At 40.9% G+C, this 13317-nt stretch overlaps 1 long non-coding RNA gene across 19 annotated transcripts in view; it reads left to right on the top strand.

The window, feature by feature from the left end:
• Positions 1-13317, top strand: part of LOC121398894 — a 93175-nt gene that overhangs the window by 64686 nt on the left and 15172 nt on the right. For 17 of the 19 annotated variants that reach the window (XR_005964584.1, XR_005964591.1, XR_005964594.1 and 14 more), the window contains 4 exons: positions 1602-1844; positions 2844-2925; positions 5988-6097; positions 11734-11802. This is a non-coding gene — a long non-coding RNA (uncharacterized LOC121398894). The remainder of the gene's footprint in view (positions 1-1601; positions 1845-2843; positions 2926-5987; positions 6098-11733; positions 11803-13317) is intronic. The other 2 variants (XR_005964588.1, XR_005964586.1) reach the window with 2 other exon arrangements.

Raw genomic sequence — 13317 nt, 5'->3', positions numbered from 1 at the left:
ACGTGATTTCCCTCGCAGCCCCTAATTTGCATATGCAATTTACGATTCTGTTCGGCTGGGCAGAAGGATTTGGCCGAATCCAAATCCTGCTGGAAAAGGCTGAATCCCAAACCGAATCCTGGATTCGGTGCATCCCTACTGTCTACACTAGGCACCTGCTTCAGTACAGATCCTTCAGTAAAACAATAAAGTCCTTTAACCTTTTTGAATAGGATGCCTATAATCCTGAAAATTTTTTAGGAGTCAAGATTCCTAGAAATAATTATCAATGCATACCTCCCAACTGTCCCTTTTTCAGAGGGACAGTCCCTCTTTTGACAGCTCAACCTGAGGTCCCTCATTTGTACTGGAAAGTCCCTCTTTTCTCTGCACTGAACAGCCAGAAAAAGAAACAAAGTTTCTAACTTAATTGGCTTTTGCCAGAGAGGCCAGTACAGCTAACAGGTGCAACTATATACTTTGTAACAATTTTGAGATAAGAAAATAAGTAATTTTAACAGTTTAGATAAGGAGAAATATTTTCAAACTTTTATAACCTGCCAAACTTTGTAAAATGAACACATGGGAAAAGGAGTGATGAATTCCAGTCAAACGCATTGGGTTGCTGCAAAACCAGTGCTTTTATTGTGTTAAATAAAAGCACTGGTTTTGCAGCAACCCACTGCGTTTGACTGGAATTCATCACTCCTTTTCCCATGTGTTATTGGCTTCATTGGACGGAAGCATAGTGATCGAACAGTCTAACCGAATCCAATCTATTTGCTTTGTTAAATGAACATGGTAATTACGGGGTGTGGCCACAAAATGGGTGTGGTCAAAAAAAAAATTGCCGCGCTACATGACAAAAAATTTATATCCCTCTTTTTACTTCCAAAATGTTGGGAGGTATGTCAATGTCCCTATAGGTACCATGATCTACTGCAAAAAGAAATCTCACTTTATTTTGGGGGGTCATGGTTACCCACCCTAAACCCAGTTTTGGTTCAACACCTACAGATTCAAATGCCCTGCTTTAAATGAAGAGATTTTCTTGAAATGCTCTCTGAGCTCTTTGGTTTGGCCTAGAAACCCCCCATGTTGCATATCTGGTGTATAAGGCAAGGCTGATATGTTGGTTTTTATACATGAATTTTGGTTCCTTCTGCTCCTCTTCCCCCCCCCCCCCGGGATCACATTTCTCTGAGCTCTGAGAGTCCCAGATCTATGGGGGAGGTGCCATAGTGACAGTGCCAATCACAAATTGAATTCACAAGCTCTAAACTTTGTGCCAAGGTGGAATCCTCTGAACATGGACTATGTCTGGTAAACATGAGAGGGAGGGTAGGGATTATATAAATCACATAGCCAGGGCAGGTGCAACTTGTGATAATCCAATGCATTGTCTCTCCTCAGGGCAACCAGTTAATACTATTCCCTTGATTACTAGACACAGTTCTACTAGATACAGGTAGTTATGCCCCCCTACTGTAGTAGGTCCAGGAAGTCACTAGTTATGTATAGGAGGCTATCCACTCCAAATTGAATACAAATAATGGGTATCTAAAAGTAACTGTGTTTAACATGGCAACAGTTTGGTTCAAATACACTGTGTTTCCTTCCAGCCAGTCCAGTCAAACAGAGGAGGAAGGCTTTACAGGACCAACAGCACTAAAGACCATGAAGCCAAGAAATTGGGGGTACTAACACTGAGGGCTGAACCGTCCCTCTACTTCGACCCCTCTACTGCCTTGTAAGGACACGGTGGAAGAGCAGATCCAGAGAACACAACTAACAGCCTCTCCCAGTCCTAGTGGGGGCAGGAAAACACAGGACACACCAGTGATGGATATAAAATTCACAGAGAGGTAACTTTATCACAGTACGCAAATAGGGTGATAAACTATTAAAGCTTTTTTTTTTCTCCACTGTCCTACTAGTAGCAGAAGCAGTAGAAATACAGGAGGGAAATGTACATTTTGGCAAGTATACATTTCTTCCTGTCCCTGCCCCAGTGAAGTTTACAATTTGAAATCACTGTCACATTTCCATCAGCCCCTGCCCCCGTGGAGTTTACAGTCTAATTCCCTGTCACATTCCCACTAGTCCTTGTCCAGTGGAGCTTACAATCTATAGTCTGCATAACATTCCCATCGGTCCTTATCCCAAAAAGCTTACAATTGAAGGCCCCTATCTCATTCCCATTAGTCTATGCCTAGTGGAGCTTGCAATCCATGGTCCCTATCACATTCCCACTAGTCCCTGCCCAGTGGAGTTTACAATCTATAAGTTCCCTATCACATTCCCACTTATCTCTGCCCATTGGCACTTACAATTTAAGGACCCTATCACATTTCCATAAGCCTCTGCCCCAGTAATGTAGTAATTCTAGGTCCCTATCACATTTGCATCTCTCCCTGCACCAGTGAGCTTACAATCTAAGGTACCTATTCCATTCCCATCAGTCCATGCCTAGTGGAGCTTTCAGTCTAAGGCCCTTATCACATAACCCATCTACCCTGCCCCAATGAGTTTACAATCTATGCCCTCTATTAAATTACCATCAATCCCTGCCCCTGAGAGTTTACAATCTAAGGTCCCTGTCCCAGTGAAGCTTATAATCGAAAATCCCTATCACAATCCTATCAGTTCCTCACCCTGTAAATTTACAATCCAAGGTCCCTATCACATTCCCATCTGTCCCTGATCCAGTGAATTTACAATCTAAGGTCCCTGGAATTATTCTAGGTAGGTAGAATTGGGCCAAGTAGTAATTATATTTCCATGTGATGCCTTACTATTCCACACATATTCTCTCCCATTCTGCCCAAATCCCTGGAAATAATCAGTTTTTGTTTGTGTGCCAGGGGGCTCTTTGGAGAAGTTCATCTCTGCACAAAGTCTACTGGCCTGAACCTTGTGGTGAAAGTTCTCAGCAGTAAAGATCGGGTAAGGATAAGGATGATGAGGAAAAATAGTGGCAAAGTAAAACCAAAAAGAAGTCTATATGAATGAATCTGCATTTTTACCCTAACATATACTGTATGTTTTGAGAAACCATACAATTTATCACTCTTTTAGACCTATGTTCCCTATATCTCACTTTTAGTCTGACTCATATACTGCGACCCATGGTCGTATGCCAGTAAGTAGCTCAGAACCCCCCCATGTAAATGTGATCCTTACTTTCAGCTCTAACACTTCCTCTGTTGTTTTGGAGGAGAAATAATTATTTTTATGGTCAGTAAATGCATCTCTTTTTCCCCCCACATCTGAACAAGCTCACAAGAAGGTCTCTATCCTCGTGTATTAGAATTTCTTCAATGATACCCTAGGGCAGGAGTGCCCATACTTCTACATCCATAAAAGCATTGTTAGCATTCTGTTCCATGAAAAATACATAAATACTGATTTATGGGAAAATGTATATTGCTTTATTTAACAAACAATATTTCTCAGGTAATCTTAAAGGAGATGGATAGCTACGGAGGCATTTTATTGCCAATAGATTAGCTGCAATAGTGCAAGCTAGAATGCTATATATATATATATATATATATATATATATATATATATATATATATATATATATATATATATATATATATATTTATATTTATATTTATTTATTTATTTATTTAGAAGCTCTCTGTTTGTTTAGGATAGCAGCTGCAGTATTAGCTTGGTGTGACATCACTTCCGCCTGAGTCTCTCCCTGCTCACTTATAGCTCTGGGCTCAGATTAGTGCAGAGAAGGGAGGGCGGGGGGGGGGGAGAGAGGAGCAAACTGAGCATGCTCTTGCCCGGGGCAAGGAGGTTTAAGCTGAAGGCAGGAAGTCTGATACAGAAATCCATGTGTACACAATAGAAGGAAAGAAATGCAGTGTTTCTTTTGACAGAGGACTTACCTTTAGGATTTACTGGTATATTTAGGCTTCCCTTTCTTATAAGGCTAAAGGTCCCAGCTAAAGGTCTACTAATAGATCCTGATCTACCTTTTGGGCACCTCTGCCCTAGGGTTAGTGTCCAGGAATAACTGTAGATAAAATACTCAATACCTAGCTAAGCAGGATTGGATCTCTCTATAATGTGGATTAAAAGCGATACAGAAAATGGGATTACAGAATTTGTATCTCATTTCTGTTTAAGGGTGGAGGCAGACGGGGAGATTAGCCAGCGACAAATCTTCTCTACTGGGGGCAACTAATCTCTACGAAATGCCTTCCCGCTGGCAATGTGGATTAAACGCGATGCAGAAGATGGTATTATCTGTACAGCTATGGGACCTGATATCCAGAATGCTTGGGACCTGGGGCTTTCCAGATAAGGGATCTTTCTGTAATTTGGATCTTCATACCTTAAGTCTATTAGAAAATCATGAAAAACCATTAAATAAATCCATTAGGCTGGTTTTGCATCCAATTAGGATTCATTATATATTTTAGTTGAGATCAAGTACAAGGAACTGTTTTATTATTACAGAGAAAAAGGAAATCATTTTTAAAACTTTGAATTATTTGGATAAAATGGAGTCTATGGGAGATGGCCATTCTGTAATATGGAGCTTTCTGGATAACTGGTTTCCAGATAACGGATCTCATACCTGTATCTCATTTCTGTTGAAGGGGTGAGACAGACAGGGAGATTAGTCGCCCAGAGACAAATCTTCTTTACAGTGGATGATTAATCTCCCCGAAATGCCTTCATGCTGGCAAGAATACGAAATACCAGTGGGATAGCATACAAATCGCTTGATATTTCCGAAGTTTCCTTGACAGACAACTTCAGGTGACTTTGTAAATACGAAAGCATTTGGAGAGATTAGTCGCCAGCAGTAGAGAAGATTTGTCGCTGGTTGATTAATCTCCCCGTCTGCCACCACCCTAAAAGATATTTTATTGTTGATTTTGTCTATTAAAATATGATTACCGACAGTGGTGGACTCTCTCTTGATATTGGAATCCAAACCTAACAAGTCAGTTTGTTCCCATAGCCTGATTTCTCGCTTTATCAGCCATCCCTCAAACTCCTTCTCCTTAATCAAAGGTGGAGCGTATCCTTGGAAAAATCTGAGAGAATGGTTATATATGTTTCCTAGCTATTTTGGATGGTGATTGCTAGATTTATATAAATATGCATACACGGTGTATAGCTATAATTTGTGAAGTTATTACCCTCAGGTTCCATAGACAGTTGCTATTTAGTGGGACTGTGGGGGGTTGTTTGGGATTCTCTGCCAGAGCCTCTTTTGAATCCCAGTTATTCCTGCCCTCAAGGACGAGATCAAGAAAACTGGATCTGTTACAGATGTTAATATGATTCCACTATTATACAAACTGAAGCCTGAAATAAATATATTTAAGTACAGTATATCCCTAGACCCTTTCCATATAATTGGAATATTATCAATGTTGTTCTTATGTAGGACCAGGTTTGCTCAACCCTCATGTGCCAGAACCCTAATCCTGAGGAATGCAAGGACATAAGGACTGAAAGCCTTTACATGCAGGACATGATATATTGGTGGATAGTGGCGTCAACTGTGTGCCACAAATAGTCTGCACCTCATTGTGTAAATGCAAAATGTGTTGAGAATCTTTCAATAAGAATTTTAATCAGTTACATAGTTTTGAAGATGTAAATGTGCATAGTGAGTAAAATTGGCTGTCCGTCCATCCCCTGCTATGATGGGGAAACCAGGAAGGTTAATGGCATTTTTGTGAATGACAATATCCAGGGAAAAGTCATGCATTTCATGGGAATCTGTTCTCCGTAAAAGTACTTATTTCTCCTCCAAAACATCAGGGGAAGTGTAAGAATTGGATAAAAGGATCAGATGTACATGTGGGGTTCAGAGCTACTTATTGGGGTGTGACTGTGGGATGCAGTCTATAAGTCAGACTTATAGAGAAGAAGCCAAAAAGTGAGAACCAGGGAACCTAGGCCTACAAAAATGTAAGGATTATCTGGGTCTTTACAGTATCTTACCATGTCTCTTTATTTGTGTTTAGGAGATGCCTTTAAATGAAATCCAAGTGATGAACCAGTTGGATCACCCTTATATCATGCAGATGTTTGATGAGGTGGAGATGCCCAATGAGATCTTTTTCATTCTAGAATAGTAAGTGGAGATCATTGTTTCCCACTAGTTATACAATGGTTGTTTATATACTTGTGCTTTCCCTGCCCCTGCTGATGATGTAGGAGAAGTGGCTGCCCAGGTATATAAATCCATATTGTGGCCTGAGAAAGGCACAGGTTGGGTTAGGTCAAAGGATTATAAACATTCAACAGCGCATTGCTAGTCCCTACCCGTTAATGGAGGTGGATGAAATGGTGTATGTGCACCAGTACTGTGAGGGCATCTTCTACATGCATCAGATGTATGTCCTACATACATAGATACATACATAGATGTATGTCCTACAACCTCACGGTTAAAATATATATAACCACGTATTCAAGAACCAGCACTCCCATATAAAACTTCAATTGTTTACTGTGTTGTACCAATTTAGATCCAGTTAAAGTATGTACAGGAGAAAGGTCCTAACAAGGACCGAAACGTTGGACATTGGTACAACACAATAAACAATTGAAGTTTTATATGGGAGTGCTGGTTCCTTCAATACGTGGTTTTGTATATATATATATATATAGATGGACTCGCACACCATTTTACAGTGAATAAAACAGTGTTATTTATTCTTGATTGCATTTCAACGTTTCGGCCCCTATTAGGGCCTTTATCAAGGATACAGTGCATGTTAACAAGTGACTACATTATATACCATTTAAAATTGGCGCCAAGTATGATGTCATAGACAGTGCTAGACATTCCAGAACAAGCTTACAACATTGTACATATTTAAAGTGCAGTACCTATATTCCACCACAAGATGCCAGTGCTGTGCAAGTGCTTGAAGTGCTCGTAAATGTGTTACAAAGTGTTCATTCGTCCATGCCCCACTAGGACGACAATTATTTCATCCAATGGTTCGTTAATGAGAATATTGCAGAATTTGTCGATTACCTCCTCCAGCCATGTATACAGCAGATTGGGGAGCTATCTGAAGGATACAAATCATTTTTTGTAGTCAGAAGTATTGATATACCCGGTGACTAATTTTGTTCTAGTAACAATGGATGTGCAAAGTCTTTACACTTGTATCCCACATGAGGGTGGCATTGAAGCGGTTTCCATGATGATTATGAGAATCAGTGCTATAAGGGGCCCCCTTGTGAATTTTTGCTGTCCCTGTTGCGGTTTATTCTTTATAAAAACGACCTCAAATTCGAGAAGCAATACTTTATACAACGCACGGGGACAGCAATGGGAATTAAAGTGGCTCCAGCTTACGCAAATTCTTTTATGCATGTGTATGAAAATGAATGCATACTAAACCGTCCTTCATTCAAAAAATATGGCGCCTTCCACAGGCGCTATATTGATGATATCTTCTATGTTTGTACAGGTCCCATTACAGATTTGGAACACATGGTGAGCCATTTAAATTATTTAAACAATCCGGTGAAATTCACACTTAATTATAATGCAAATAGCATTGAATTTTTGGATGTGAAAATTTATAAAGGAGCCACTAAATTAGAGACCTGTCTATATGTGAAACCCACAGATAGAAATACCATTCTACATTATCAGAGTTGCCATCCAAAGCATTTATTGAACTCTCTACCTAAGTCACAAATGCTTAGAGTGATACGTATAACCAGTGAGAAAGATAAACGGGAGGAGGATTTAAATATCATGGCCAATAAGTTCTTGTTAAGGGGCTATCCTCCTGAACTGGTCCTTGACACAAAAAATGGGCACTAGATCTTGACCTAGGGGGCAGCACGCAACAACTGACTCCAACACACACCGTACGAACCCCAAGAAAAGGGAACTCGAATGAGAATCAAATTTATTATGTAAGTCAATACGGTGAAGGTTCAGACTTTATACGTAAATGTGTACTCAAACACTGGCCATTAGTAGCAAGTGATGAGAATGTTTGCAAAAAGCTGCCGTACCAACCAAGGTTTAGTTATCAAAGAGGGAAATCTCTAAAAGATATTTTGAGTCCATCTGATCCTACTGATAATTATGCTAGTCCACCCATACAGCATTTTTTGGTCCAGCGTCCAGGGGTCTTTAAGTGCAGTGGCTGCATTATGTGCAGCAGTCTGATTCTGGGCAATCAGTTTTCACATCCTAGGACAGGTAAAACATATGAAATAAAGCAATGACTTGTTCATCTACAATGGTGGTCTATATGATTAAATGCCCGTGCAGACTTATTTACTGTGGTAAAACAGTCAGGATGCTCAAGGAACGCATTGGAATGCACAGGGCCAGTATCAGGGCAGCGTTTGACCCTGATAGAGAAATTAAGGCCAAAAATAAAAAACAAGACATATCCCAACAGTTAGTGGCCAAACATTGGGCGGAAGCAAAGCAAAGTCCAGCGGCTTTCAGGTGCATGCCCATTGAACAAGTACCAGCTAGGGTGAGAGGTGGAAATTTTGACAATACCTTACTAAGAAGAGAGGCTTTTTGGTTCCATGAGCTAGATTGCGTAAGTCCTAAGGGACTTAACGGACAACTGGTGTTAAGCTGTTTTCTTACCTGACTCCTAACTCTCATACGGACACACTGAGACAGAATGATGTGATTGAGTTCATAAAGAAAATAATACTAAATTGCCTGCAGGTTGACATGGGATGCTGGGATTGAAGGTCAGTAACTGTACTGTTACTAAGATTATAGGATACAGGTCTGACAAGGATTCTGGGATTTGTACTATAGGCTACAGGTCTGACAAGGCATGCTGGGATGTGTAGGTCAGTAACAGTTAGATGGTTATAGGGCTTCAGGTATGACAAGGGATGCTGGATTTGTAGTTCAGTAACAGTTAGAAGACCACAAGCTGCAGGTCTGACAAAGGATGCTGGGATTTGTACTACACTGTAGGTTTGACAAGGGATGCTGGGATTTGTAGTTCAGTAACAGTTAGAAGACCAAAAGCTGCAGGTCTGACAATGGATGCTGGGATTTGTAGTTCAGTAACAGTTAGAAGACCACAAGCTGCAGGTCTGACAAGGGATGCTGGGATTTGTACTATAGGCTACAGGTCTGACAAGGATGCTGGGATGTGTAGGTCAGTAACAGTTAGATGTTATAGGCTGCAGGTCTGACAAGGGATGCTGGGATTGTAGTTCAGTATCAGTTAGAAGACCACAAGCTGCAGGTCTGACAAGGGATGCTGGGATTGGTACTATAGGCTACAGGTCTGACAAGGGATGCTGGGATTTGTACTATAGGCTACAGGTCTGACAAGGGATGCTGGGATGTGTAGGTCAGTAACAGTTAGATGGTTATAGGCTTCAGGTCTGACAAGGGATGCTGGGATTTGTAAGTTCAGTAACAGTTAGAAGACCACAAGCTGCAGGTCTGACAAGGATGCTGGGATTTGTACTACAGGCTACAGGTCTGACAAGGGATGCTGGGATTTGTACTACAGGCTACAGGTCTGACAAGGGATGCTGGGACTTTTAGGTCAGTAACATTTAGAAGATTATAGGCTACAGGTCTGACAAGGGATGCTGGGATTTGTACTTTAGGCGACAGGTCTGACACGGGATGCTGGGATTTGTAGTTCAGTAACAGTTAGAAGACTACAATCGGCAGGTCTGACAAGGGATGCTGGGATTTGTACTATATGCTACAGGTCTGACAAGGGATGCTGGGATTTGTAGTTCAGTTCAGTAACAATAAGAAGACCACAGGCTGCAAGTCTGACAAGGGATGCTGGGACTTTTAGGTCAGTAACATTTAGAAGTTTATAGGCTACAGGTCTGACAAGGGATACTGGGATTTGTACTACAGGCTACAGGTCTGACAAGGGATGCTGGGATTTGTAGTTCCGTAACAGTTAGAAGACCCCAAGCTGCAGGGCTGACAAGGAATTCTGGGATTTGAAGGTCAGTAACAGTAACAAGATTATAGGCAGCAGGTCTGACAAGGGATTTTGGATTTTTAGGTCAGTAACAGCTAGAAAACTACAGGCTGTAGGTGTGACAAGGGATGCTGGGAGTTGTACTATAGGCTACAGGTCTGACAAGGGATGCTGGGATTTGTACTATAGTCTAAAGGTCTGACAAGGGATGCTGGGATTTGTAGTTCATTAATAGCTAGAAGACTACAGGCTGCAGGTGTGACAAGGGATGCTGGGACATTCAGGACATGAGTAACAGTGGACTGGGAAGTTGCAGCCTCCAAAACTTTTCTCCTTATAAAGCTTTTTAAGACAGTCAGTTCTACCTATACAACAGTGACGGTCTAAAGAGACAATATGGATATTAAATAGTATTGGAGGGGAAACAGCAAGGTCGCCAGGGCCACTGCTTCGCTCAAACACTGGGTGACCCCCGTTATATTCCCGGAACCATGGGGATTTCAGACTTTGCCCTTAATAACATTGCTTAACTTTTTACTCAAAAGCTTTTTAATAAGTAAATGTTATATACAAAGTGAGATACAGAGAGAAATAATGAAATATTAATCACATTAGAGGAGAAACCTGAACAGCAAGTGCCAACTGTCAACTGTCACTCCAAACACTGTCAGTGACCCCGTTATATATGGAAACATGGGAGATTTCAGACTTCTCCCCCTTAAGAATTCTTAACTTTCCCTTAACAGCTTTATTAGAAGTAAATGTTATATACAAAGTGAGATACAGAGAGAAATATAAATATTAATAGCATTAGAGGAGAAACCTGAACAGCAAATGTCACTCCAGATGTTGCTATAGTGACCCCGTTTATATGTTAACATAGGAGATTTCAGACTTTTTATTATTTCTTAACTTGCACTTATTTTAAATTAAAGCAATTGGAATCCCAAATATATTTTATACTTATTTTAAATATAAAGCAATTGGAATCCCAAATGTTATTTTATACTTTCTGTATTTAGCCTGACAGGTGTGTAGTCTCCCTGCATCCCTGTTCCTTCCCCCAACCCCAACTCTCCTATAATCTATTAAAATGACAAAACCAAGGCTAATATCCCAGGTGCCCACCTAGTGACTCAATTTAGTAGTGATTTTCTTCATTTATATCATTATTTTCCATAAATTGTCTCCCAGTGTGTGCTGTGCATCCACTTACCTCTGATCCCAGAAATGAAAGTGAGAAATCCGTTATTTAACTGGTTGTCCTGTGCGGCCAAATGCCAGGATGTACTTCTGTGTATTTATCCTGAGTTGTCTGTAGTCTGCCTGTTTCCCCATTCCTCCCATAATGATATTTTCTATTAGAATATACACAAAACCAAGGCTAATATCCCAGGCACTAGCCAGTGTCACACTCAAATAGCGATTTCCTTAATTTCTGCCATTATTTCCCTTAATGCCCCCTTGTATCAATGCTCCGCTCACCTCTGATCCCAGAATAAGAAAGTGAGTTTACAGCCAATCACATTTTATGTTTATTTCCTGATAGTGATTGGCTGCAAGTTCAGCACATGTTTACATGCTGTTTAGATAAGTGGGACCCCAGTAAGGAGATGTGGGGGTTCAGCTCATGTATCTTTGATAAGGAATATTAATTCTAATGGACAATGTTAGGCTGGGAGAAACAGTCCTGCTCTCTTGCACACCTCAATAAAACCACACTGACAAAAACATGGGACAGATTTATATATTTGAGTTGTCTGCCACATGTCATCTGTCTCCATTTCCTGTTCTTTAGACCAAGTGACCAACGCAGAAAATATTCCCCCGGACCAGAAATCGCTTTCAGAGACTTGTATAAATGCTGGTAAGTGACAAATACTCAGGCTTTTCTGCTGGGAGTGTAAGGGACCTCCGTGCTGAGTGCAGTGCTAATATATTTGCATGTTCTAAAGAAGTATGGGGCGTTTGACTTGCTTTGGTTAGACTTGCTTTTGGGGTGTTGGCTGGACAAAGAGATGGGATGGTGCGCTGAGCTTGACTCTGCAAAGAATTAGGCCAGGGCCATACCCTTTAAGTTGCCACCGAACATGCCTTCAGAAATGTTTTTGAACTAACATAGCTGCTATTGATCCTCATTCTAATTCTCCCCTCATTCTCCTACTTTGACCACACTCTACTTGTGCCTCCTTTGTAATTCCAGGTTGTATTTCCCTGAATGCATTAAAAACACATTTTAGGGTGTGACCTGATAGGGAACTGAAGCCTGTATTTGCTTGTGTGAAAGCAGGGATGTAATGGGCTATCCTCCTCCTCCTCCTCCTCCTACTGTGCTTCTGGCAGGCACCTCACTGCTCATTTGAAACACAGGCAGGAACTGTAGCATCTATAGGATATGAATTTCTTTTAACCCAGAGTGAAACCATATCTGTCAGTGCCAGCAAGTTTGAGGGGTATTTTTATTTATGCTTTATCTCATTTAAGATCCCCATGTTTATTGGAAGGGGACCACTGGCTCTATATTGGTACAGGACCCAGTGATGCTGACAGTATTGTTAGATATGCAGTGAAGCAAAGAATTACAAATTGATGGACAATAAGAATTACTCTCCCATTTTGGCATGTTTGACCATTTGGGAGGTTTAGACAGTGTCGGACTGGGACACCAGGGGCCCACCCAAAAACCTTTGACAAGGGCCCACCAATTAATCTTAGACCAGGGGCCCATTATTTTTCTTCCTCTCCTCACTCAACTTCTATTCTCCTAGTCTCTTTTCTTTACATACTATACTCTATTTTTCTATATTTAGCCTATTTGTTCTGATAAAAATAGGGAATGGCCATGGAAAAGGCCAAATGTTTAGCAGCATGAGGGCCCACTGACACCTGAGCCCACCGGGAGTTTTCCCGGTATCCCTGTGGGCCAGTCCGACACTGGTTTAGATAATTCTGAGCCATTAGTGGATTGAGTTGAATGCATTTCTGTTGGTTGTGCTAAAAGAAGCAATGCCACAGCTATTTTCAGCTTGTCTAATTTATTCAGTTAGTTGGGTTGACTTTATGGAGAAATAGTTTGATACCATTTGCATGCACGCTTAATTCTCCGAGTGCCATACTTTATATGGAATTGTGATGCTTCAATTGGTCTGTAATGTGTGTAATATTACCCGTCGGCATTGAGCCCCCATTTTATGATGGCCTTAGTGATTCCCGAGAACTGCGTTATTTTTTTTCAGGTGGCTTTGACTAACAGGAAAAAATGTGGGAGTACAAAGGGCTCCATCGTCCAATCAATGGATAGAATGCTTCTGCATATTTAGATGAAGCATTTTCACATAAGGGCTATTTTATCTTTCGAGACCTATAATGTTTAGGGGTGTTG

Source organism: Xenopus laevis, chromosome 9_10S (genome assembly GCF_017654675.1).
Source record: "Xenopus laevis strain J_2021 chromosome 9_10S, Xenopus_laevis_v10.1, whole genome shotgun sequence".
Classification (NCBI taxonomy): Eukaryota; Metazoa; Chordata; class Amphibia; order Anura; family Pipidae; genus Xenopus; species Xenopus laevis.
The sequence above is the reverse complement of the archived record's forward strand: the minus strand, read 5'-3'. Positions and strand labels throughout refer to the sequence as shown.